We start from the raw sequence: 24,877 nt of genomic DNA, 5'->3' as shown, positions 1-24,877 counted from the left end.
TTGCAAATATGTGAACCTATTTTAAATCTCTTCTATATATGTGGGATTTTATATTTTATATTTATAAATCATTGTATCAGCCTTTCATTTCACTTTGCTTCCTTTAAACCCAGCAAATTCCATATTTAGAACCACCTTCACTAAACTGTCCACAACTCCTTCTGATTGGGCTTGGTTTCCTGCAAGATGTAAGCTAAATTGCTCAACAGACAGAAGAAGACATAGTTTGTCCTAAAAGCAGAGTTTAGTTACCATCCTGGTGGAAAATTAAAGCATTGACTGACATAAGTAAAATCTGCTTTTACTATGTTATAAATAAAGTTTTTGGCTACTATAACGAAGGTCAGAATTGCAACTGCACAGAGGACAATAGTAAGCACCAGGATTATCTTAATCTATAGAATTTTCAGGGCAATGTTGGACGACTCCAGACGCCATCAGGCATTTTTAATGTAGAAGCGCAGATGTCACATGCTTGCTCTACAAAAGCTCCAATTCTGTCCTGGCACCATAGCGCCTGTGCTTGGAAAGTCTTAGCAGAATCCTGACTGGACACAGTGGCTTCAATCCTTCATTGATATGAGTCGGGGGCACAGGGGAGCAGCTTCCTTCCTGCCATGAGAGGTGGTTGGAAAAGAGCTATAAACCGAAACATCTCCAAAGACCATCCTTATTCTTCAGCCTATTTGGAATCAGAATTTAGAATCTGTTGCTTCCAAACCTGCCTTCTATGGTCTTGTTGCCATGCGGCCACTTAGTAAACACTCGCACATGCTGGCCACCCACGTCCATCTCTGTTTCTGAAACAAGCCAAGCCCGTTCCTGCCTGCGGGCTGTGCCCTGGAGTGTCCTGTGCCTGGAGCTCCTCCTCCTGTTCTGGCTGTTTTGGATCTTTCCTCCTTACAGAACAGCACCCCACGCCTTAACCTAGAGGAGCCTTCCCTGTCCTCATTGTCTCAGGCAGCTCCGTCACTTCCATTCTAGTCTCCCTCCATCAAGCCACCTTGTTTAGTACCTTTATAGCATTTTATCACAACTTGAAGTGGTATGTTTATTAGTTGCCTTGTGCGTTGTCTAACCCCTCCATTGTATGTGGCTATCCTGAAGGCAGGAATTTGATTGTCATGGTCACCATGGTGCCACCAGGGACCACATCAGTGTCTGGCATGAGGGAGGTGCTCATGGACAAATGGTACATGAACGAGTGAGTGAAGACCCTGCACTGGGGTCAAGGCAGATTGATATATTTTGGCTGTGTCCCCACTCAAATCTTATCTTGAATTGTAGCTCCCATAATTCCTACATGTTGTGGGAGGGACCTAGTGGGAGATAATTGAATTATGGGGACACCCTCTCCCATACTGTTCTTGTGGTAGTGAATAAATCTCATGAGATCTGATGGTTTTACAAGAGGAAACCCCTTTCGTTTGGCTCTCATTCTCTTTGCCTGCCACCATGTAAGACGTGCCTTGGTTCTTTCCTCACCTTCCACCGTGATTGTGAGGCCTCCCCAGCCATGTGGAACTGTGAGTCCATTAAACCTCTTTTTCTTTATGAATTACCCAGTCTTGGGTATGTCTTTAACAGCAGTGTGAAAACACACTAATGCAGCAGACCTACCTTCATCTGATCCCCCAGTACAACCCACACCATGGGGAAGTTCCAGAAAATTTGTCTTCAAGGAGTCAGGTCTTTGGCTTAAAATCAGTGAGAACATGGGGAAACCTTTTCTCTTTGATTTCCAACCAAGGACATGTTAAAATAGCAGCAGTTTTAACATAAAAGTAGGGTGGGCTTTGAATATTAACGTGACCCAAGAGCCGAGCTATGTGAAAAGGGCACCAAGCAGTGTCCTATTCTTGCCAGCACTGATGACATCTGCCACATCAAAATGCAGGGATTGTGACAATCTCAGTATGTTCGAAGTAGCAACTTGCTGCATTTGAATTCTCTCTCTGGTCTCACACACGTAATATTCAGGAATATCTGTGTTCGTAAGGGGAGCATGATTTGTGTCTTCTGGAATCCTCCTTCATGTCTGTTCCAACTCTGTGGTGTCTTTCTGAACAATTGTCCTCAGTCCTTCAAAGACTCAACTCTGCCAAACTCCTAAATAATGTCCTTCTGGAAATGGCACTTATTCCCATCATGATGACAGAAAAAAATAAAGCAGAAAAACAAGATCCACATGGCAATAAGGCCTTCATCAAAAATGTGTGATGCCCTTTGATTGAGTTTCATAATGATGTTTGAATTAAAAATGCTTGAGCATCACACATGTCATCAATGAAGTACATTTCTTGGAGAGGCTGTGTTGGAAATAGATGCTCGTTATGGATCTCAAAATGTTTTATTTTGTTGGAATCGGAGCTGGGGTCACGTGAAAATCACCACAGGCTTCCTCACATTATCACATAGGCCCACAAGTGTGCTGGTAGCATCAATTTCCCTGTAGGTCCATACAGATAAGTTCTCTCCACTTCAAGTGTGTGGAGATGGGTCCGCACAATCCACTTCCCCGTTTTGTGGAGGCAGGTGTGCTCAGGCACTAAGCTCTGGGGTCCAGCATCCTGTGTCCTGGCAGAGCTGGCCCTAGAGCCTGGAGACCAGAAGTGGCCCATGCCACTTGGGCAGGAGACCTGTCTGCTGGTCTCCATCTCACTATCCTGATGATGTTAGTTTTCTAGTACCAGGCAAGCCATCCTCTTCTTCCTCAGCTTCCTCTCCACCTGATGCTCTGAAGACCGGTTCAGCATGGTGTGCAGCCACCTCACCCAGCACCTGCCTCAGGTGCAAATGACCACAGGACCCTGAGTTGGGGTGTGAGTGACCGCAGGACTCTAAGCTCTAGGAAACCAAAGGGCTCTATGGTTAGGGTAGTCACCTACTTAAAATTAGGAGAGAGCCGCCTTTACACAAGATGAACCTGCACTTGATGTTCCAGACCTGGAGGGCTGGGCTATCGAGGGCTTGACTCACGTGTGAAGGGCCAGGCTGCCTCACTCAGGCTGAACCTCCAAGCAGTGCACAGACATTAAAATGCTAATTAATAAGCTTGGCACCCATCATGAGATTCATCTCCACAAGGGCCATGTTCCATGGAAGGTGTGGTGTGCCCCGCCTCAGTGAGCACAAATCAAAGCATCTGTGAGCACTATATCTGTGCCCTCATAGTCACGCCTCTTGGAAGTTTCTCTCTGCTTTCTGAATTGCAGTGGGATCTTTGCTCTTAGTGCTAAAGTTCGTGGGCCTTGCTCGGTGTCATCCATGGACGTAAATCAGACACATCTGCAGCCACAGCAGGATGACACCCTGCTCTGGGAATATCTCACCACAATTTATATTAAGTCAGACCAAGGGGAGATGCTGGACATATACTTACAACAGCCAGAGATAGAAATGTGTATGTGTGTGTGTGTTTGTGTGTGTGTGTGTGTGTTTGTGTGTGTGTGTGTGTCTGGTAGGAAATGGGAGAAAGGAAAACGGGATTATTGAATATCATCTAGTCCAGGCGTGGTGGCTTATGCCTGTAATCCCAACACTGGGAGGCTGTGGCAGGAGAAACACTTGAGCCCAGGAGTTCAAGACCAGCCTGAGCAATATGGATAAACCCAATCTCTACCAAAAATAAATAAATAAATAAATAAATAAAAAGCAATAATTAGCCAGGTGTGGTGGCATGTGGCTACAATCCCAGCTACTCAGGAGGCTGAAGTGGGAGAATCACCTGAGCCCAGGAGGCAGAAATTGTAGTGAGCTGAGAAAACACCACTGCACTGTAGCCCAGGCAACAGAGCAAGACCCTGTCTCAAAAACAAAAGAAAGGAAAAAAGAATCATTTTGGAATTATTAAATATCATTATTGCAGGGAGAATAACCTAGTTACATCTAGATGCATCTTAAATACACTATGTCCAAAAGTTTAAAATTATTCTTAGGGCACAAATGTAGACGTTTTATCCCACTGAGTTTGAGAGTCAGACACTGCTATAGGACTTATTATCTTCATTTTGGAGGTAGGAAACTGAGGCACACAGGGGCTGAGATCCTGCCAGGATCCCCAAGCTGATAAGCGAGCTGGAATTCAGATCCTGGCAGTTTGACTGTAGAGTCTGAGCCCTTGTTCACTATTTGACTCAAGATTTTTGCTTGGAATCTAGTTCTCAGGGGACCGTAATAAACCATGTTTCCTCTGAACCTCATTTTGCTCCTACATAAAATGGGATCACACTATTAATACTTAACTTGTGAGCATCATTGAGATAGAACATGGTAAGGAAGGTTACAAGATGTAACATCCTGGGCACTACAGGTTACTCATTGATTCATGTCAGGCAGAGGGATACATCTTCCTGTCGTGACCACAACTGGCCAGTCTTGTGCTTTCTGTCCTCTTCTCTGTGGACCCAGATCAAATTTCTCACTTGGAGAAGCTGCATCCTCACTATTCACTCCTCACCAGGTGCATGCCAATACCTTCATTCACTGTTTCTGCCACCTGCAATATCCCCTCGGAGAACCCGTAAGTACCCCATTCTCAAAGGGGCCAATCAACTCCACCACATCCATAAACCAGCTGGCTCCAAACTACAATGGCAGACACAGTCTACTCTACATGATCTAACCCTTATGTCCTGGCCACATCTTCTATGCGCTATGTCTTGTCTTCCCAGCCAAACTGCAAGCTTCCTAGAAGGTAACTAGTAAGTTTTTTAAAACTTACATCCCCTAGTATATAACACACCCAACATAGAGCTGGGTACACCGTGAGTGCCGTCTACTCTAGGCAGGCTATTGATCAGCCTGGCTATATCACTCAAAGATGTCCCAGCCAACTGGACTGAAATTACTTGTCATACAACCCAATGCTGGTATACATAGAGCTTTACGTTTTGCTTGGTAACTGTTATCGATTCACCCTGCCCTTATTTTCAATTTCTTAAATGTGTACCCAAGACTAAATCTGTCTTCCTTAACATAAGGACTGTAGGAATAATCCACCAGGTTGAGTTTGGGGTTAGACAAAGTCATATGTACCCCTGTGGGCTCCTTAAATTTTGCTAACTGGCAAGAGGCTGCACTGAAAACTATATCTCTCCATGCGTTAAATCCAGGATTTAACTTCAGGGTATTTATATTCAGTATGAAGAGGCACATAGGTGAGAGAGGGAATATAATATAGTTTTTGGGTTTTTTTTTTTTTTTGAGACTGAGTCTTGCTCTGTCACCCAGGCTGGAGTGCAATAGAGTGATCTTGGTTCACTGCGTCCTCTGCCTCCTGCATTCCAGTGATTCTCCTGCCTCAGCATCCCAAGTAGCTGGGATTACAGGTGTGCGCTACCACCCTGGCTAATTTTTGCATTTTTAGTAGAGACAGGGTTTCATCATGTTAGCCAAGCTGGACTTGAACTCCTGACCTCAGGTGATCCACCCACCTCGGCCTCCCAGTGTGCTGGGATTACAGGCATAAGCCACCACACCCAGCCTGCGTATAATATAGTTTTAATGAAATGAAAAATAGTTGAGGAAAAAAATAAGTACACAGAAACAACAGATATTGTATTCCAGCATCACATCGCAGCCCATCTCCTGAAACCGTGGTGCGTGCAGTTCAGATTCTCCAGCAAGACATTCAGTTGTTAGTGTAGGGATATATTTTGCCATCAGAATTCTTTTTCTTTGCTTCCGCAACACTTATATTCCAATTTTCACCAACAGAAGTAAGTAATCTTCCCATCAGCACTGCTGCAGTGGCAGAGTAATAGCTGTCCCACACATTGATTCCTCTTTCTTCCTCGCTATTCATGTTCTCAGAAGACTCGTGAGAAACAGGGCTCACATTTTTCCTTGACAGTGCTGTGTGGAATAAACAACAATTCCAGGGAAAAAACAAGAGAAATTAGTAAAGCCCAAATCTTCAAAAAATAATTACTTAATAGATCTGAGGAACAGTTTGTAATGATGAAATTTGGAGGAGACAAGAGTTTTTAATTAAAAATGATGTTTATCACAAACTTCTTATTTATCTCCTGGAAACTGAAAAAATCATCCATCCTAGAAAAGGAGTTTTGTTAAATTTTGAGGTCTTTTTTTCTTTACTACCAAACAAGAAAAGACTCACCAACTGTATAGTTGTGTTAACAGCAACTTTATTTGTAATAGCCACAAAATGAGAATTAGCTCAGATGTCTTTCACCAGGTGAATGACTCAACTAGCAGTAGTACACTCACACAATGGAAGACCACTCCATAGTTAAAAATAAATGGAATATTGATATACATAACAACTCGAGCAAATCTCCAGGGAATTATATTGAAAAAAATAATTTTATGGAAAGATACTCTAATACCAAAAAGCCAGATTTGTGATTCTATATATACAATGTTATTTAAAGGGGAAAATTGTTTAGGAAAGGAGTAGCTGCCAGAGATTAGGGAATGGTGGGCTATAATGGAAGGTAGCTGGGAGATGGGTTTAGTTAGAAAAGGGCAACAAAGGGATGCTTGTGGTGTTGAAACTGTTCAGTACCTTGACTCGGTAGGGGATATAGGAACCTACACAGGTGAGAAAACCGTATACAACTTAGTACACACATAAAAATGAGGGTACATATAACTGGTGAAATCAAAATAAGATCTGGGGCTGGGCATAGTGGCTCATGCTTGTAATCCCAGCATTTTGGGAGGCTGAGGCAGGAAGATCACTGTAGGCTAGGAGTTCACGACCAGCCTGGGCAACATACTGAGACCCCCACCCTCCCATCTGTATGAAAAATAAGAAAAGTAGCTAAGCAGGTGGCACACACCTGTTGTCCCAGCTACTCAAGAAGCTGAGGGGTGGAAGGATCTCTCAAGTGCAGGAGGTCAAGGCTACAGTGAGCTATGATCACACCACTGCCCTCCACCCTGGGCAACAGAGCAAGACTCTGTCACACACACACACAAAAATCTATGGATTATACTTATGCACTTATGTCAATATCCTGGTTATGGTATTATGATATAGTTTTACAAATGTTACCATTGTGGACATTTGGCAAAGGGGATCAAGGGATCTGTGTGCATTATTTCTTGCAACTGCCTGTGAGTTATCTCAAAAAAATTTTAACCACTCCCCAAAACAAAAAATAACCCCACATCTAACCACGAGAAAAACGACACCCAAATAGAAGGGCATTTTATAAAATGTCTGACTCGTTTTCTCAAAACTGTCAAGATCATCAAAAAAGTTGAATAGTGGATACAATTCACTACAAAGTATGAGAAACTGTCCCAGCTAAGAAAAGTTTAAGGAGACGTGATGACTGAATACAACGTGGTCTCTTGGATCCCAGGACGGAAAAAGCACAATGGGTGAAAACTAAGGACATCTGAATAAATATGGACTTTAGTTAATAATAATATATCAATATTTGTTCATGCATTGTGACAAATGTACCATGGACATGGACTATTTTTAACTATAGGGAAAAATTGGTTATGGGGTATATAAGAAGTCTCTATATTGTCTTGACAACTATTCTGTAAATTCAAAACTATCATCGAATACATAAATAATTGAATAAATGTTGGTAGTTCATTTAATAGTTAATTATTAAATAAAACACTGTTGTCCATCCAAGGGTCATGTCAAAAGGCAGGGGCCAGTTTTGTCCTAACAATACAGAGAATTCCTTTCCCAGCTCCCATGAAAGGCATCTGCAGCCGTGGCAGGCTTTGAAATCTCCTCCGTGGAACTGACACTTTGCTTCTATCACATAAGAGCACCATCTGCAGTGCTGTGCAGGAAAGCCACCAACCAGAACTCTGGATCTGTGTTCCAGGACCGGCAACGTAAGCGCCTTCAAGATGGCCCATGAGAAGTGGCTAAGGCATTCTCGGTGTGAGCTATTATTTATTTACTAATGAAAAACTATAAGCTAAAACATTTACTCTAAGCACGAAGGCAGCGTGATACATTTAGCTAACAATGTCCTCAATATACAACCCTCTGGCATTGCAGTGACATTTTCTAGGGATGGAAATTATATTTTGCTTTCATACCTACATGATTCAGGACCTGAAAAGTGGGGAAAGCAAAACAGTAATAGAACAAATAAGAAGGTGGTTACAGCCTGGCTGTCTTTAGTATTAACTAGGTCGGACTTGAAAGTGGTAGGGCATAATTCTAAATTTCCCCAAGCTCAAGACCTGAACCTGTCAGGACTACAGTAAATGTGTGTCCTTGGAGAATACAGGTGACTACATTTAGATGGACTATGGAAACCTTTTGAAATTTACTGGGAAAACAGACTGAAACGAGATTCGTTTTTCAAGTCCTGCTTTCTTTTGTGATATATTTGCCTGTGTAGTCCCCAATAAAATAAGAGAGGATTGTTTTAACACACTATGAATTTTCTTTGGGAGTCTATCAGCAAATAGCAAATACAAAAATGCATTAATAAAGGTATATCTGTAAGTACCAACTGCATGTAATGCCCTTTAATATATTGGCCATTAAAACTTTATTTGTTCATATTTTTCATAACATTTTCTCAGAGGGAGGGCTAGTCTGCCAACAACTATTTCATCGTGGTCAGAAACAATAGCCTCATGTTTGTTATTTCTGTCTCTGCAAGTAAAGGAGTCAGACTCTTGTACAAATGAATTGATTGCAGGTATTTTACCTTCTTTGCCTTTCTGTCTCCACTTCTAGGCCAAATATATTGAATCAATTTAGTTCAAGAATTATCTGGGCTTATGCCAGGGACTGAAGTTCAAAGAATATATAACAGGACAATACCTAGCTCTTGCTTTGAGAGAATTTTTTTTCTAGCTTGAAGCAAAGACTAACCTGAAATAATTATATTTGATTTAGCACCTTCTTTTACTGAGTGCAAAACATATGCCAAAAACAATAAGTACTATATCTATCCTATGAAATATACAGTATGCAATTAGCCTTAATATTATAATGAAATATTATTCAAATTTGGCACTTTACAAATTCTCTGTATTTATTCTGGTCAGGTGTAGTCCTAAAATACTGACAAGAATACTAGCAATAAAGAAAAATATAGATTACTCGGTAAACTGGTAATTTTATTATTACCAGTTTACCGAGTAATCTATATTTACTAAACTGGAAACTATATTATTTTCATTCCTCTAAATTAGGTGTTAGAGCACATTGTCATATTGGACTTGGACTTGCATGAAGATTTACCAGGGAATCCTTTGGAATGTGATAAATGTAATAGAAGAAAATAATTTTTTATTTACAGCCTCTATTGTTTGACACTTTATTTATTCCTGGCTTTGACTCCCAGAATTACCTGGAAAGTTAATTGCCTGTTGTTTCTAAATATGAATGCCTTCGTTACTTGGGTTTCCTTTTACTCTGGATCCCCTTTGAGTCTCAATGGTGGCATACAATTTTGATGAAATTGTTGTGGATGTGATTTCCAGTGAAGCAGAATTTATCCAGAACAGAATGCTGACCTTAACATCAGCAGGAAAACCTTTTGGATAGCTGCAAGTTCAGGAATGCCAAAATATCCAGGAATAGGAAAACATCAGCTTCTTTGGGAAAAAAGTGACAATGAGTGTCTGAGAGCCATGGTTTAAAAGCTTGAGCTTGCATCTAGAAAGCCACACCCAGCCAAAGAAACGTCCGCGTATTTCTGAAAAGTGCTATTTTTTAAATGTGATCTATCCTTTCTGTCAGAGACAAAAATAAAATTAAAAAGGAAAATGTGATCTATCCATATTCCTAATTAATTTTAGTTTCACAAATAAGTAAAAAATAAGATTTAACTTAATTCTTTGAACATAGAAAATACAGTCACTCTATTTTACTTTTCTTATTTGCCAACTGCAATAACTGTCCATTCTAGGTTGGTTTGATTGATTGATTCATTGATTGGTCTCCTCATGACCTACTTTGCACGGTTAATAATATCAAACATTGAAATTTTACCTTGCTGACTGCAGGACATTTTTTTATTCTTAGAAATGTTCTTGAGTTTTGTTCTGGGATTCATCGAAGTTAATGGGAAGCAGTTTGAGCCTCTTTGGTTCTGCTTTTAAGAATTGTTTGGCTGAACAGGACTAGTACTCAGTTTAGAGTTGATTATTCCTACTGAAAAAGAAAGACCTTTCTGAGTACTTTCACCAATGCCCCACTGATCTTGAAGATTTCTAATATGGCTAATGATACAGGACCACACCTGTAATCCCAGCATTTTGAGAGGCTGAGGTGGGATGATAGCTTGAGCCCAGGAGATCAATACCAGCCAGGTCAACATAGCAAGACCCCATCTCTACAAAAAATTAAAAAAAAATAGCCAGGCATGGTGTCTTGCACTTGTAGTCTCAGCTACTCGGGAGGCTGAGGCAGGAAGATTACTTGAGCAGTGGAGGTCGAGGCTGCAGTGAGCTATGATCACATCATTGCACTCCAGCTTGGGTGATAGAGCGAGACCCTGTCTCTAAATATATATGTGTATTTACATAGGCAGTATCCCCAGCACTATGTGTGTCCCAGGCCCTGGGACTCTAATTCTTTCTGGTAGTTCTTGTCCAGGCCTCAGGTAGTTTTCTCACACACATCTGTTAATCAGTACTGAGCTGAGATACTCAACACATCTTTGCATCTCTATCTCTGCACAGCTCTATTCTGCCTGGTCCTTTGTCCTCCAGGCTGTAGCTGCCTTGGTCTTTCTTAGCTGTTAGCTCCATCTCTCAAGATAGGGAACCTGCCAGGCCCCACCTCAGCCCCGCCCTGCACCACAGTCCAGAAACTCAAGGCAGGAAACTGAATCACTCACTTCATTTGTTCCTCATCTTTCTGTCCTTTGTTGATTTATTGCGGGTATATTACAAGTTGTTTTTTCATTTATTTTTCTCTGTTTTTTGTTGTTGTTGTTTTAGGCTGGAGGCTAAATCTTGTCCCTGCAACTCCATTTTTGCTAAGAGCAAAATGTTCACCCCAGACTTTTTTTCAAGAAGTCTCTTCATTTGTTTAGGCAGAGATTTTACTACCAAAAAACATTAAATGAAACTCTTCTACTGAGGACCAGTTTAAAAGATGCACTTATTTGAAACTCAAAGATATGGAATTTTCAACAACCAAGATTGAAATATGCTTTTTGATTCATTATAGATTTCACCAAACTGGCAAGGATTATCAACAAGCAGCACCCTTTAGTGGCCTGTATTCTTGATCAGAATTGCCAATGAACTGTTTGCAAAACAGTCTATTCTAATGGATAACATCTCCCTATGGAAGTAAGGTAGGCTTCAAAATGCAAGCAGAGTATCACTGATCTAAATCCCAAAATAGCAATAATTGTAAGAATTAACATGATCAATAATGTATATAAATATGAGCCAATCACCAATGCTAAGTGCTTTTAAAGTATAATATTACCTAATTTAAGCATTGCAGCAGCATTAAGAAGTGGATCTTATCATTATTCCCACCTATAGATGACAAAACTGGGGTTTAAAAAGATTAGGTGAACTGTCTATGGTTACTCAGGTATCAAGTTCTAGAGGTAAGTTTTCAATTCAGCTTTTTCTGACTGCAGAGTCCATGTGAGGCCTTTCTCCTCCATTCTGCCTCCCTGTGTAAAGAGAACCTTTTAGTCCATAAAATGTGTTGTATCTAGCTTCTTAGCGTATGTGTTATTCTTTGCAAAAGGACAAAAGCACTTCAACTTGCTTCTTAGATATCCTTGAAGTTGCCTATGGAAATCTATGCTAAGGAGGCACAAGTAAGCAGCAGCTGTTATGCCAAAATAGATATTTACTATAGATTATGCAACGTAAACATTGGGTAGTCTGTTAGGATAAAGTGTGAGCTGTCATAATGCTTGTACTATGGGGAAATTATTATGGCAAAATAGGCTCAGTAAATATTTACTAGGGCAACTTATCCAGACCTGTGTCCAATATTATATCCTGACTCTTGTATTAGCCAGGGTTCTCCAGAGAAACAGAACTAGTAGGCTATATATGAATATTTAAGAGGAAATTTATTATGTGAATTGGCTCTTGCAATTTTGGAGGCCAAGAAGTCTCATCATTTGCATCAACAAGCTGGAGAACTGGGAAAGACAGTGGTGTAATTCAGTCCAAGTTTGAAGACCTGAGAATGGAGTGGGGAATGGAGCTGGGGGTGGTGGCTGTTGTAAGTCCCAGAGTCCAAAGAGCCAAAACTAGGAGCTCCAATGTCCAAAGGCAAGAGAAGATGGATGTTTCAGCTCAAGAAGAAAGAGAGAGAGGGAGAATTCACCCTCCATCATTTTGCTCTATTCAAGCCCTCAAGGGATCTTTACTCAGTCTACTGATTCCAGTGTCAATCTCTTCCAAAAACACCCCCAGAAATAATGTTCCACCCACCATCTGGGCATCCCTTAGCCCAGTCAAGCTGACACATAAAATTAACCAATGCAACTAAATCCTTAAAAATTTTTAGTTCATTTCTGGCAACTCACTAAGGCATCTAAAAGTGTGATCCTCTTTCTTTATGTTAGAAATATGAAGAGGGATAAACAGAAGATGAAGGGAGGGAAGAGAATATGGACTTCGAGTTATTTGGAACAGAGTTATATAAGTTTGACATGGTTCATATAATCTAAACAGAAATAATTATTCAAGACCATGTCTCTTTTATTCTTATTTTGCATTCTAAAGAAAAAAGCAACATTTTAACCAATATCATCAAGAAAGATCCTGTTATTCACTATTCTCAGTCTATATTAATTCAGATAGTATTTGGATTCACTCCAGGACTAGGAAACGTAAAAATTTCTGCACAAACTTCTCCACGGGATAAAAATTCTCAGCGATATCCCACAATAAACCCTGCTTAGAAGCTATCAAGAGTGCTTTTGCCATCATACCTTCCCCAGGAAGCATCTCTGGGGCACACAGCTTCAACACCTTTCTAAATATACGCAACTGTTTTAAAATTGGTTTTGCCATGAAAGATCGAGGTGTGCCCATGAGACATTGACTTTAAGTGCATAAAAACGTCAATGTAGAAAAGTTGAAAAAGCAGTTGGATTAATGAGCCTCTCCCTTTAATTAACTCATTAAGTTGACAAGTATTTACTGAGTACGTGTTCTATGCCTAGTGCTATTCTGGCACTGTGGATGCAGTCATGACCATAACAGGCAAGTACACACTCTCAGGAGCTCACATCCTAACACAGCAACTGACACTGGAAAGACAGGGAACTTTGCCACTGTCAAAGACAGAGATGGATAATATGGAAAAGCGGCAGAATTGAAATACCTTAGGTAACTTTATAAACAAGTGTGCCACCTCTGCTCTAAGCCCCTGTCCCCACACCCAATGCACACACTCACACAAACACACATTTTAAAACATGGGAACTGTCACAGACACTCACACACACACACACCCTTCAAAGGATTTAAAAATCCTCCAAGATCTACTGAGGTTTTAGATGGCTTCATTTATCAGAAAGGGCTTCCTCACAGTTAATGAAAATCTCCTTTTCTTGATGATTCCACTGTTAAAATATTCCTTATTCTTTTTAGTGCCTAAGGGTCTTGTTACCAAAGTGTCTCCAAACACATTAAAACCATAGGCAATTTCGATCCTGATACATTTACAGGTAGAGAAAAATAGATGCAAATTGAAGACAATCATCCACAAACATTGGCTGTGTCCTTCATTGACATCCCAAGAGGTTAGAACTTACCAGAAAAATTCTACAGTGATTCTTTAAAAAATGTTTTATTTTAATTTCTGTGGATACATAGCAGGTATATATATTTATGGGGTACATGAGATGTTTTGATACAGGCATACAATATGTAGTAATCACATCAGGAAAAATGGGGTATCCATCCCCTCAAGCATTTATCCTTTGTGGTACAAACAATACCATCATATTCTTTTAATTATTTTAAAATGCACAATTAAATTATTATTGACGATAGTCGCCCTGTTGTGCTATCAAATACTAGGTCTTCTTCATTCTTCCTATTTTTTTGGAACCCATTAACTATCCTCACCTCTCCCACAGCTCCCACTACCCTTCCCAGCCTCTGGTAACTACTCTTCTACACTCTACTTTCATAAATTCAATTGTTTTGATTTTTAGATCCCACAAATAAGTGAGAATATGCAATGTTTGTTTTTCTGTGCCTGACTTATTTCACTTAACATAATTGTCTCCAGTTCCATCCATGTTGTTGCAAATGACAGGTTGTCATTCCTTTCTATGGTTGGATAGTACTCCATTGTGTATAAATACCACATTTCCTTTATTCACTCATCTGTTGATGGACACATAGATTGCATCCAAATCTTTGCTATTGTGAACAGTACTCTGCAGCAACTCTTGATCAGGGGCAACTCCCAACTTACATCTATAAGAGGTTTTTCTGATGCCCCACAACACAAAAGGTAAGTGCAAGCTGGCCCAAATAAAAGTGAATTCTTTCCATACATTATGATGAGGCTGTGGCCATATTAGGTGTTGTTGCAAGAACTACATTAAAACATAGCATTTAATGGGCCAGGCGTGGTGGCTCATGCCTGTAATCCCAGCATTTTGGGAGGCCGAGGCGGGCGGATCACAAGGTCAGGAGATGGAGACCATCCTGGCTAACATGGTGAAACCCCGTCTGTACTAAAAATACAACAAATTAGCCGGGTGTGGTGGCGGATGCCTGTAGTCTCAGCTACTCCAGAGGCTGAGGCAGGAGAATGGCATGAACCTGGGAGGCAGAGCTTGCAGTGAGCTGAGATCGCGCCACTGCACTCCAGCCTGGGCGACAGAGTGAGACTCCATCTCAAAAAACAAACAAAAGCATAGCATTTATTTTTAGTACTAGTACTATCTAGTAGATATCTATTAGTACTACTGGAGTATTAGTGCTAGAGTATTAGTAGTGCCATAAGTACTATCTAGTAGATACCGAGCCTAATGCTACACACATTGCATGCGGTATCTCATTTAGCTCTCAGCAGAGCCAGGAGGGGTGGGTATTGTCACCACCCCTGTTTTATACATAAGGACAGTGGTAAGGCTCAGGGAGGTGAAGTACCCTGAGGGCAGGCATCCTGTACAATCTGTAGCATGTACAGGTTGTGTTCCTCAATATTTAATTGTTGATTAAAAATAAGGACTGCACACAAATTATTTTCACTGAAAGCCAGCCTGTTACTGGGTATGTGTATCTTTATTCCTTTTCAAATTTTATTTCTATTTTGCTTGAGAAAAGCCAGCCAGATTTATGATGTGGTATGACCCAGGATACCATGGCCCCACTTTTCTCAAGATATCCACTCTGACTCAACAAAAGAACCTTCCTGATAACTCTGCTGACACTGTGACTGGGCTAAGGGCACAACATTTATCAAAACAAATGACCATTCCGCATTCTGCTCCTGTACACGTAACAAAATAAGTCTGGAGACTGGGGGAAGGGAGGGAAATTTGGATACCACTTGTGGGGGCCACGTTTTCTCTCCTGTGACTTGAATTCTTCCAGGGTGAAAAATATGAGTCTATCTTAGCCTCAGGAAGATGCAGGACCAAAGGGAATAAATGCCTCTCTTCCCACCTGTCTTGGGTGAGTTGGACTTTTGCACAGAAATCTCAAAGGACCTGAGACATCAATGCATCTTCCATCCAACTTGCTGTGTAGCAAGATGACAAGCCACTGGAACACAACAGAAAACTGAAAAGTGCAGTTAGAATATTTGACATTTCCCCATTGCCCTCTGACAGTAGAGGTGGAGAATTTCAGAGGTGGCCTGTTAATTCATTTTGTGTCCGTATTGCCGTACAGGGTACTGTCCAGAAGCCTCCAGCCCTAAAGACTTTGTCCAGGCAGCTTTTATGAGGTTCCAGAATAAGGAAAGAAGAGACTTTAGGGATTCAGAAAAACAGGGAAAAAAAATCTCAGATTCACAGATGATGCCTCATTTTCTCTTTTGCAGTGGGAGCATGGGAGATACCTTTTAAGAGGTCAGGCTTTCATTTATAAAGTCATACCCAGCAACAGCAAACTTATCATGAGTTCTGAAAATTTGCATATTAGCAAATATGATCTGTCCACAGTTCTAATTAATTATATTCTGACAATTAAGAAAAAAGGACTTAGTTTGAAATGACTTCCATTGGGTAGAGTGAAATATAAAGAACAGTGCAATTTACAAATCTTTGTTTCTGGATAAAATACATTAAAATATTAAGCTATGGTAGCAAAACCAGCATTAAACATAATCTCTGTATGTGTCCCTTTGGGTTAAATGGGTTTTTGGAAAGAACAATAAATTCAGAATTGTCCCTGAATTCCAGAATGAACATGAACAGATTCCTTCAGAAAACTTAGCTCCAATATGCTGCCAGCTGATGATTTTGCCTTCATCTGCCAGCTAAAATTGTGGCTTTCAAAGCATCTCTTATTTTTACTCATTTGTAATTGCCACGGCATGTCAATCTAACTTTTACTGTGTTTTACTTAGTTAGATATTGGTTAAGTTAAAATTATTTTTACCCACAGCAACAGTAAAACATGAATATAATTAATAGAGATCAAATTCCAGATTATTTATTTCAAATAGATCACCTGGGGAAGGATCCATGCTGCATAAACTGGTAAGAACATGCACGTTTCAATCTGTACAGAACCTTGATTTCCAAGGTTAATCTCATTCATGGCCCTAGGCCAATAATGTCCCAATACTTTCTTAAATAAAACCATAACTTTTTTCCCCCAAGTACAAAAGCCATCTATATTCACAGTAAAAAATTCATGGAGGAAAAAAGAAAAACGATTTCCAATCTACCAATCCTGCCACCCACTGTGGTTAACCACTTTTGGTGAACGTTGTTTCACTCTTTCTTTTCTTTTTTTCTTATGAAAACATATGCATTAAAGAAGCACACTGAACATCACATTCTAAGGACGATGTAGAGAAACTGGATCACTGGGTCATCCATACATTGCTGGTGCGAATGGAAAATGGAAAAGCTGCTCTGAAAAATAGTTTGGTGGTTCATCTTTAAATTGAATGTAGACTTACCATATGACCTGGCAATTGCATTCTTGAGTGTTTTGGGTTTTTTTTTTTTTTTCAAAGAAATGCAAACTGATTTCTATGCAGAAACTTGTACACTAGTGTTCATAGCAGCTTTATTCATAATAGCCCCAGACTGAAAACTACCCAGATGTCCTTTAATGGGTGAATGGTTGATTAATCTGTGGCACAGCCATACTATAGAACACAATTCAGAAATAAAAAGAAATAAATTACTGACACATTCAACAACTTGGATGAACATCAAGGAAATTACTGTGAGTGAAAAAGCCAGTCTCAAAAGGACACATACTGCATGACTCCATCTATATTTGTGAATAACATAATTATAAAGATGAGAACAGATTAGTGATTGCCAGGGGTAAGGGATGCAGGGATAAGAGAGGAAGGGTCTGAGGACTAGCAAGAGGGCGCCCTGTGGCAAGGTACATTTATGTACTGTGATCAATTGTGGTGGTGAGTATACGAAAGTATACATGTGATAAAATTTCAGGCACACACATGCACACATCTGCAGAATGCATGTATAACTTGTGAAACCTGAATAAACTGAATTAGACCAATGTCAGCTATTTTATTTTGGTGCTGTATTATAGTTGTACAATTATCCTAATATCAGGGCGGGCTGGGTGAAGGTTGTCTGGGACCTCCCTCTATGTTTCTTTAAAACTTTCTACAAGTCTATAATTATCTTTAAATCTTGTTTTTTTTAAGAATAAGGAAGTAAACTTGCTTTAATAAGAAATATATAAAATATATATAATTATAATATATATAATAAATTATATATAGCTTCAGTCATTATTTTTTCTAAAACCATCATGCTGCTCTAGTACAATTTTAAGGTTAAAGTATGAATCAATATGATATATAAAGAACACTCTATCTCATTCAAAAATATATTAAAGTAGGGAGCTAAGCTATGAGGATGCAAAGACATAAGAATGATACAGTGGACTTTGGGTACTTGAGGGAAAGGGTGAGGGCGGGGTGAGGGATAAAAGACTACACATTGGATACCGTGTACATTGCTTGGGTGATGAGTCAACCAGCATCTCAGAAATCACCACTAAAGAACTTATTCATGTAACCAAACACCACTTGTTATCCAAAACCGTGTATATATATATATGTATATATGTATATATATGCTATAGATTTTTTTTTTTTTTTTTGAGACAGAGTCTCACTCTGTCGCCCAGGCTGGAGTGCAGTGGTGCAATCTCGGCTCACTGCAAGCTCCACCTCCTGGGTTCACGCCGTTCTCCTGCCTCAGCCTGCTATAGATTTTTTAAGCATGCTATGCGTGTTATACTGTAGCCTGATTTAACTTTAACTATATGTAATTGCCATTTCTCCATATCATTAAATATATTTTTTCAGCATTTTGTAAGCGTCTTCATTATATTCCCATGTAGAGCTAGACTATATTTGACTATTTAGCTATTGGATATTTAAGCTGTTTCATACCTGTCACTATTACTACGACTACTACTGTGATATGCATCTTTTTGGATATCATGGTTGATAACTTTTCTAATTACTTCCAGGATAATTTCCTAGAAGTAAAATTTCTGGCTCAAAGGTTTTCCAAAATGTGTAAGGCTTATAATGGATATTTACCATTTCCACGTCAAAAGAGGCTGCACACATTTCCTCTCCTAGAAGCATTTATGAGAGACTGTGGTTGACTCATCCTCCTCCCCTACAAACTGATCTGAGCAGAAATTTCTCTCCCCAGCTGCCTCCTGGGTTGCAGATTAGCACTCACAGAAAACCCACAGGCTGGAAACCCCAAACCTGTTACAAGGCTGTGGACCCATGAGAAGGATTCCCTGGTGGGCACTGGTTAGGAGTCAGCCCCAGCATCAGCTGCAGTAGGGTGATGAGGGCTCCTGCCAGATGATGAGACACACTGTGATACCCTGAGCAACAGCAGAACTAGAAAACAGAAGAGCATCTCCCTCCCCACTGACTCTTCTCTATGCTGCATCCCAACAGAGTTCTTCCCTCTCAGGCCACAGGAGTTCACCCTCATAAAACATCAGTGAGTGTTTCCAAGGTGACAACTAGTCTATTACCACCAAAAAAAATTTTTTTGAGGAAGAACATTTAAAATATATACATATAGGCTGGGCATGGTGGCTCACGCCTGTAATTCCAGCACTTTGGGAGGCCAAGGCAGGTGGACCACTAGAGGCCAGGAATTCGAGACCAGCCTGGCCAACATAGGGAAACCCAAAATACCAAAAAAAAAAAAAAAGTTAGCCAGGTGTGGTGGCATGTGCCTGTAATCCCAGATACTTCAGAGGCTGAAGCAGGAGAATTGTTTGAACCTGGGAGGCAGAGGCTGCAGTGAGCCAAGATTGTGCCACTCCACTCCAGCCTGGGCAACAGAGCAAGACTTCATCTCAAAAGTATATATATACACACATTTGTATATATATACACACGTATGTGTATATATGTATTTATATACACACGTATGTGTATATATGTATTTATATACACACGTATGTGTATATATATATTTATATACACACGTATGTGTAGATATATATTTATATACACACGTATGTGTATATATTTATATACACACATATGTATATATATATATACACATGTGTATATATATTTATATACATATAAAAAATAACTATTTTAGATAGCCTTGCATTTTCAAGAAGGGAATCAGAAAAAAAAAGTACTAAACAAAGTTGAAGGCCATGACAGAGTTAAAGCCAGGCAGAGCCAAGTCACCAGAGAGACCCTGGATTTCTTGGATTTTATCTCACGTTCTAATGATGCCATTGACCTGGGGTGCTGGGAGCACGATCTCCTTTACTGTGAGTTTCTGATGCATCTTCTACTGTCAGCTCAGCCTTTGGTTGCAAAGAAAGGATGAAATAAACTAGCAAACAGAATCCATAAAGTTTGGTAGGTGACGGAAGTGGAGATTTAAACTGCAAATAAGGTCACTTCAAGAATTCATATTTTCCTGAACAGCATCGCTGGCCCAAGGTGAGTGAAATCGTAAGAAGAAGAGCAGGTTAATTCACCGATGTTTGACTTGGTCCATGGAGTTTATACCCCTCTTTTCCACTTGTTGAAGTCAAAAAGCAAATGTAGAGATGAATCTCTAAATTTAATGCTTTATTGGGAAAGAAAGAATTGCAATTCCAGGCATACACATAGACTGTGCAGTCTTCCATATGTCCAAAGAACAAAGGTTACAGGTTTGTTTGTTTTTGTTTGTTTTTTAAAGAAATGTTACACGTTGCTCTTTGAGAGTGAGTTTGTTGGAACCAGTGTATTAGTCCGTTCTCACACTGCTATAAAGAACTCCCTGAGACTGGGTAATTTATGAGGAAAAGAGATTGAATTAGTTCACAGTTCCACAGGCTTTACAAGGAGGCATGGCTAGGGAGGCCTCAGGAAACTTAAAATCATGGCAGAGGGTGAAGGGGAAGCAGGCATGTCTTCTCATGGCCAGGAGGAGAGAGAGAGAGTGAAAGAGAAAGTGCTACACACTTTTAAACAACCAGATCTCGTGAGAATTCACTCACTATCATGAGAACAGCAAGAGGAAAATCCATCCTCATGACCCAATCACCTCCCACCAGGTCCCTCCTCTAACACTGGGAATTACAATTCAACATGAGATTTGGGTGGGGACACAGAGCCAAACCATGTCAACTAGTAAGGATTTGGGAAACTGGTAAGCTCCAATTGGTAAGCAAGGGTGGTGGGCAAAATTAGTCCTGAAGTTGCAGCAGGTTATCTCAGAAGCTATAGATGAAACACTTCAGGTTACAACAGGAAGTTTTAGCAGTTTTATCAGTCAGGCTTGCAGAGAATTATATTCTCAGAGCAATATTTTGTATGCTGCATGCTTTTCCCCCTAGCTTTTCAATTCTATTTTAGTTGAACATGACAAGAATGACCCGATTTTTATAATCAACTTTCACACACTGCCAAGGCTGAGAGTGGATTCAAGACTGCAGGTCACACCCAGGGTTTCTCTCCTTATAAATGACTTTGGTGAGAGCAAAAAGCACTTCTACTAGATTGGACCAGACTTCTGCTATCCTCCTTTAGTTTTAGGAAAAGGAAAAATAAAAATAAAAATGACAGCTAAAGATGTATTCACAACAGAATGTGTCCCTAACAAGCCTTTTCTTTAAAGATAATTTATAAAGATGCATTTTGCAAAAGGTGATTCGGAGGACTCATCCCAGGCAGAGCAGGTGCTTTTTGCCTCAAGGCCCATAGTCTTCTGCAAGTTTGCTCTGGCCTGGTTCAGTGTTCCCTGTTTCTCTCCAACCTATTGCTGCCTGAGAATTTTTCCTCATGATAGCTGCTCCTGGGTATTTATTTCCAGTTTTGTATTTTTGATTGCTTTGATCAATATGCTACATTTTAATGTCTTGCTCATCGTATGTGCACTGCAATTTATGTTTAATTTAAAGTGCATCTGTGTTTTCTGGGGTGGCCTTTGTTTGAATTCATAAAGTGGTAATCTAGGGGAAGATAAATGGTGCTCTACTCTCCAGAGTAAAGAAACAACCTATAATTGTTTTAATCGTTGGTTAGGGACATCGCTTGCCACTCACTCGTTAGACTTGAGGGATGTGGCTACACTCTCGAAATGCAAAGTTGTGTAGGGCAAATAGGAACAGCGTTTGCAGAAATTCCTCCACCTGTGGGGATTTGCAACATAACAAAAGCACCTATGGAGAGTAGAATGATGATGATCAGAGGGTGGGAAGTGTATCAGGGAAGAAGGGAGATAGTGGGGATGATCAATGGGTACAAAAATAAAGTTAAATGGAATCAATAAGATCCAGTATGCAGTAGTAAAATAGGGTGACTATAGTTAACAATAATTTATTGTGTGTTTTAAAATAACTAAAAAAATGGAATTGTAATGTTCCTAACACAAAGAAATGATAAATGCCTGAGGGGATGAATACCCCAGTTACCCTGGTCTGATCATTATACATTGTATGCTTGTATCAAAACATCACATGGACCTCATAAACATATACAACTGTTATGTACCCGTAATAATTAATTAAAAAATGTAATGCCTGAGGACCCTTTTCTACCTGGGTGCTTAATAACCACTTTTCCAAAGATCCAGTATGTCTCATGCTTCTGGAGAAGTTGGCAAGTTGGCAAATAGTTTCTAACAGCTCTATCAATTCAGAGATTTATGTATCTGTATAGAGTGAATTCTAAAACTTTGTACCATCTCACTGTGAATACTGTAATAGATTAATAAAGCATGCTATGGACATTCAATAGAAAATTACACCAAACTTGCCTGGAATGAAGGGAGATGGAAGCAATTCCAAAGGTCAGTAGATGGGGTCTCAATGCTTAGATCAATGTCTGAATAGGCCACCTATTCACTGGGCCAAAGCCAAGCCAGTTTTGTTAGTTAGGTGAGTATACAGTTAGGGGTGCTTAAAATATTTTAGAATCTATTTATTCACTCATATGTTTATTCACTCCACACAATATGTTATAATACCTATTATTGTCTAAGTACTATCCTTGGCCAACAGTTCATAGAAACTTATTAGAGAAGCCAAGTCCCCTGCCCTTGGAGAACTTACACTTAGGAAGAATATATCAGTTTCTTATTGCTGCTGTAACAAATGACCACAAGCACAGAAGCTTACAACAACACAAATATATTATTTCACAGATCTGGAAGTCAGAAGTCTTAAATGGGTCACCTAGAGCTAAAAGCAAGGTGTTGATGGGGCTGCATTCCTTCTGGAGGCTCCAGATGAGGATCCATTTCCTTTCCTTTTCCAGCTTCTAGAGACACTCACATTCCTTGGCTCATGGCAGCATCATTCCAACCTCTGCTTCCATTATCACATCTCTGTCTCTAGTTCTTACATGCCTCCCTCTTTCACTTGTAAGAGCCCTATGATTATATTGGACTTGCCAAGGTAATACAGAATAATCTTCCCATCTCGAGATCTTTGTTTAATCACATTTGCAAAGTCCCTCTTGCAATGTAAGGTCACATTTTGACAGGTTGCAGAGATTAGGATGTAGACATCTTTGGGGCATCCAAAATATGGACATTCATTATTCTACCTACCACAGGAGATGACACAACATCAATTGATTACAACTGTGGAAAGTGCAAAAAAAAATGAGGACTTTCTGGGTGCTTTAAATCAACATTAATGTTTGTGCCAAACCCTTTTCTTACAGTATAGATTCTGTTTTAACCTGATGAATTAAGTCTGCTTACTCTCTATCCTACAATCTCATTTTTATGTGAAGGTAACCTATTCCTCAACACTTTTGTTGAATTTATGATGCATTTTCATCCTAGGTATTAATATGTAAGCGTGCTGATAAACTTCATTAGGGAATCTTTAATGAACAGCCGATGGCTGCAATTTGGCTCTTTATGACTAGGGAGACAAAATGCACTCTATGCAACCGATGAAATTAATAACATATTGACATAGTACATCAAAGGGAAATTTCTGGAGACTGTAATGAGGGAGCTGAAAGAGAAAAATGCCCTTTATGTCTGTCTGGGGGAGAGGCCCATGGTGAGACTATATCCTCAAGACAAGCAAAGGCAAAAAGGATGCCAGGGTGCTTGTTTATGGCTCAGGGATTGAAACCTGGCCTCTGAGCTAGGGATTCTGGGTTAGAATCCTGGCACCATTACTGTATTAGTCTGTTCTCACACCGCTAATAAAGACATACCCGAGACTGGGTAATTTACAACAGAAAGAGGTTTGACTCACAGTTCACATGGCTGGGAAGGCCTCACAGTCACGGTGTAAGGCAAAGGAGGAACAAAGTTATATCTTACATGGCAGCAGGCAAGACAGCTTGTGCAGGGGGACTCTCATTTATAAAACCACCAGATCTCATAAGACTTATTCACTACCACTACAACAGTATGGGAGAAAGCCACTCCCATGATTCAATTTTCTCCACCTGGCCCCGCCCTTGACACATGGAAATTATTACAATTCAATGTGAGATTTGGGTGGGGACACAGCCAAAGCATATCAATTACATCCTACTCGCAAGTTGCGGACACAATACCTACCTTCTCATTGGTAAGATGGGCACCATGACAACAACAACCAGCTCACAGGCTCATCACCTTTAAAAGAGGAGTGACACATAACCAATGCTAAGTGTTGATGTTATCATCATGATTATCATGTGGAAGATGCTAAGAGGGTGTTAAAGTCAACCTCTTTCCTTACATGAAAAATATCATGGCATATCATCGTAGTGCCAGGGACATCTGTGTTTTTAGTGCCCTTCCCCTTTGCTGTGTTTAAGGACACCTCTGACTTAGGCGAGGTATACTGCCTCTCACATTAGGGGACCTACCTCCGCCAGCTCTCCTCAAACCAGGGCATAGGTCCAGGAGCCGGACTCCTTGCCAGATATGACCCTGTAAGCTTTCAGCCAGAAGCTGGGGACATAATGAAGTGACTCCAAAATGGCAGTGGGGCAGCCTCATCCAAGGGGCAGATATGGAAGTGATAATAGTTCCTGAAGCAGCATCAGGGCTGGGGATGTCAGCAATGCATCCCTGGTTTCTGAGCCTGACTTTGCCTCTTATGTGCTGTGAGAACCTGGGAAAGTTACTATATTAGTTTGTTCTCACATTGCTATAAGGGAATACCTGAGACTGGGTAATTTATAAAGAAAAGAGATTTCATTGACTCACAATTCTGCATGTCTGGGGAGGCCTCAGGAAACCTACAATCAAGGCAGAAGACACCTATTCACAGGGCAGCA

This window comes from Pongo pygmaeus, chromosome 10 (genome assembly GCF_028885625.2).
Source record: "Pongo pygmaeus isolate AG05252 chromosome 10, NHGRI_mPonPyg2-v2.0_pri, whole genome shotgun sequence".
Classification (NCBI taxonomy): domain Eukaryota; kingdom Metazoa; phylum Chordata; class Mammalia; order Primates; family Hominidae; genus Pongo; species Pongo pygmaeus.
This window is presented reverse-complemented; position numbering follows the sequence as displayed.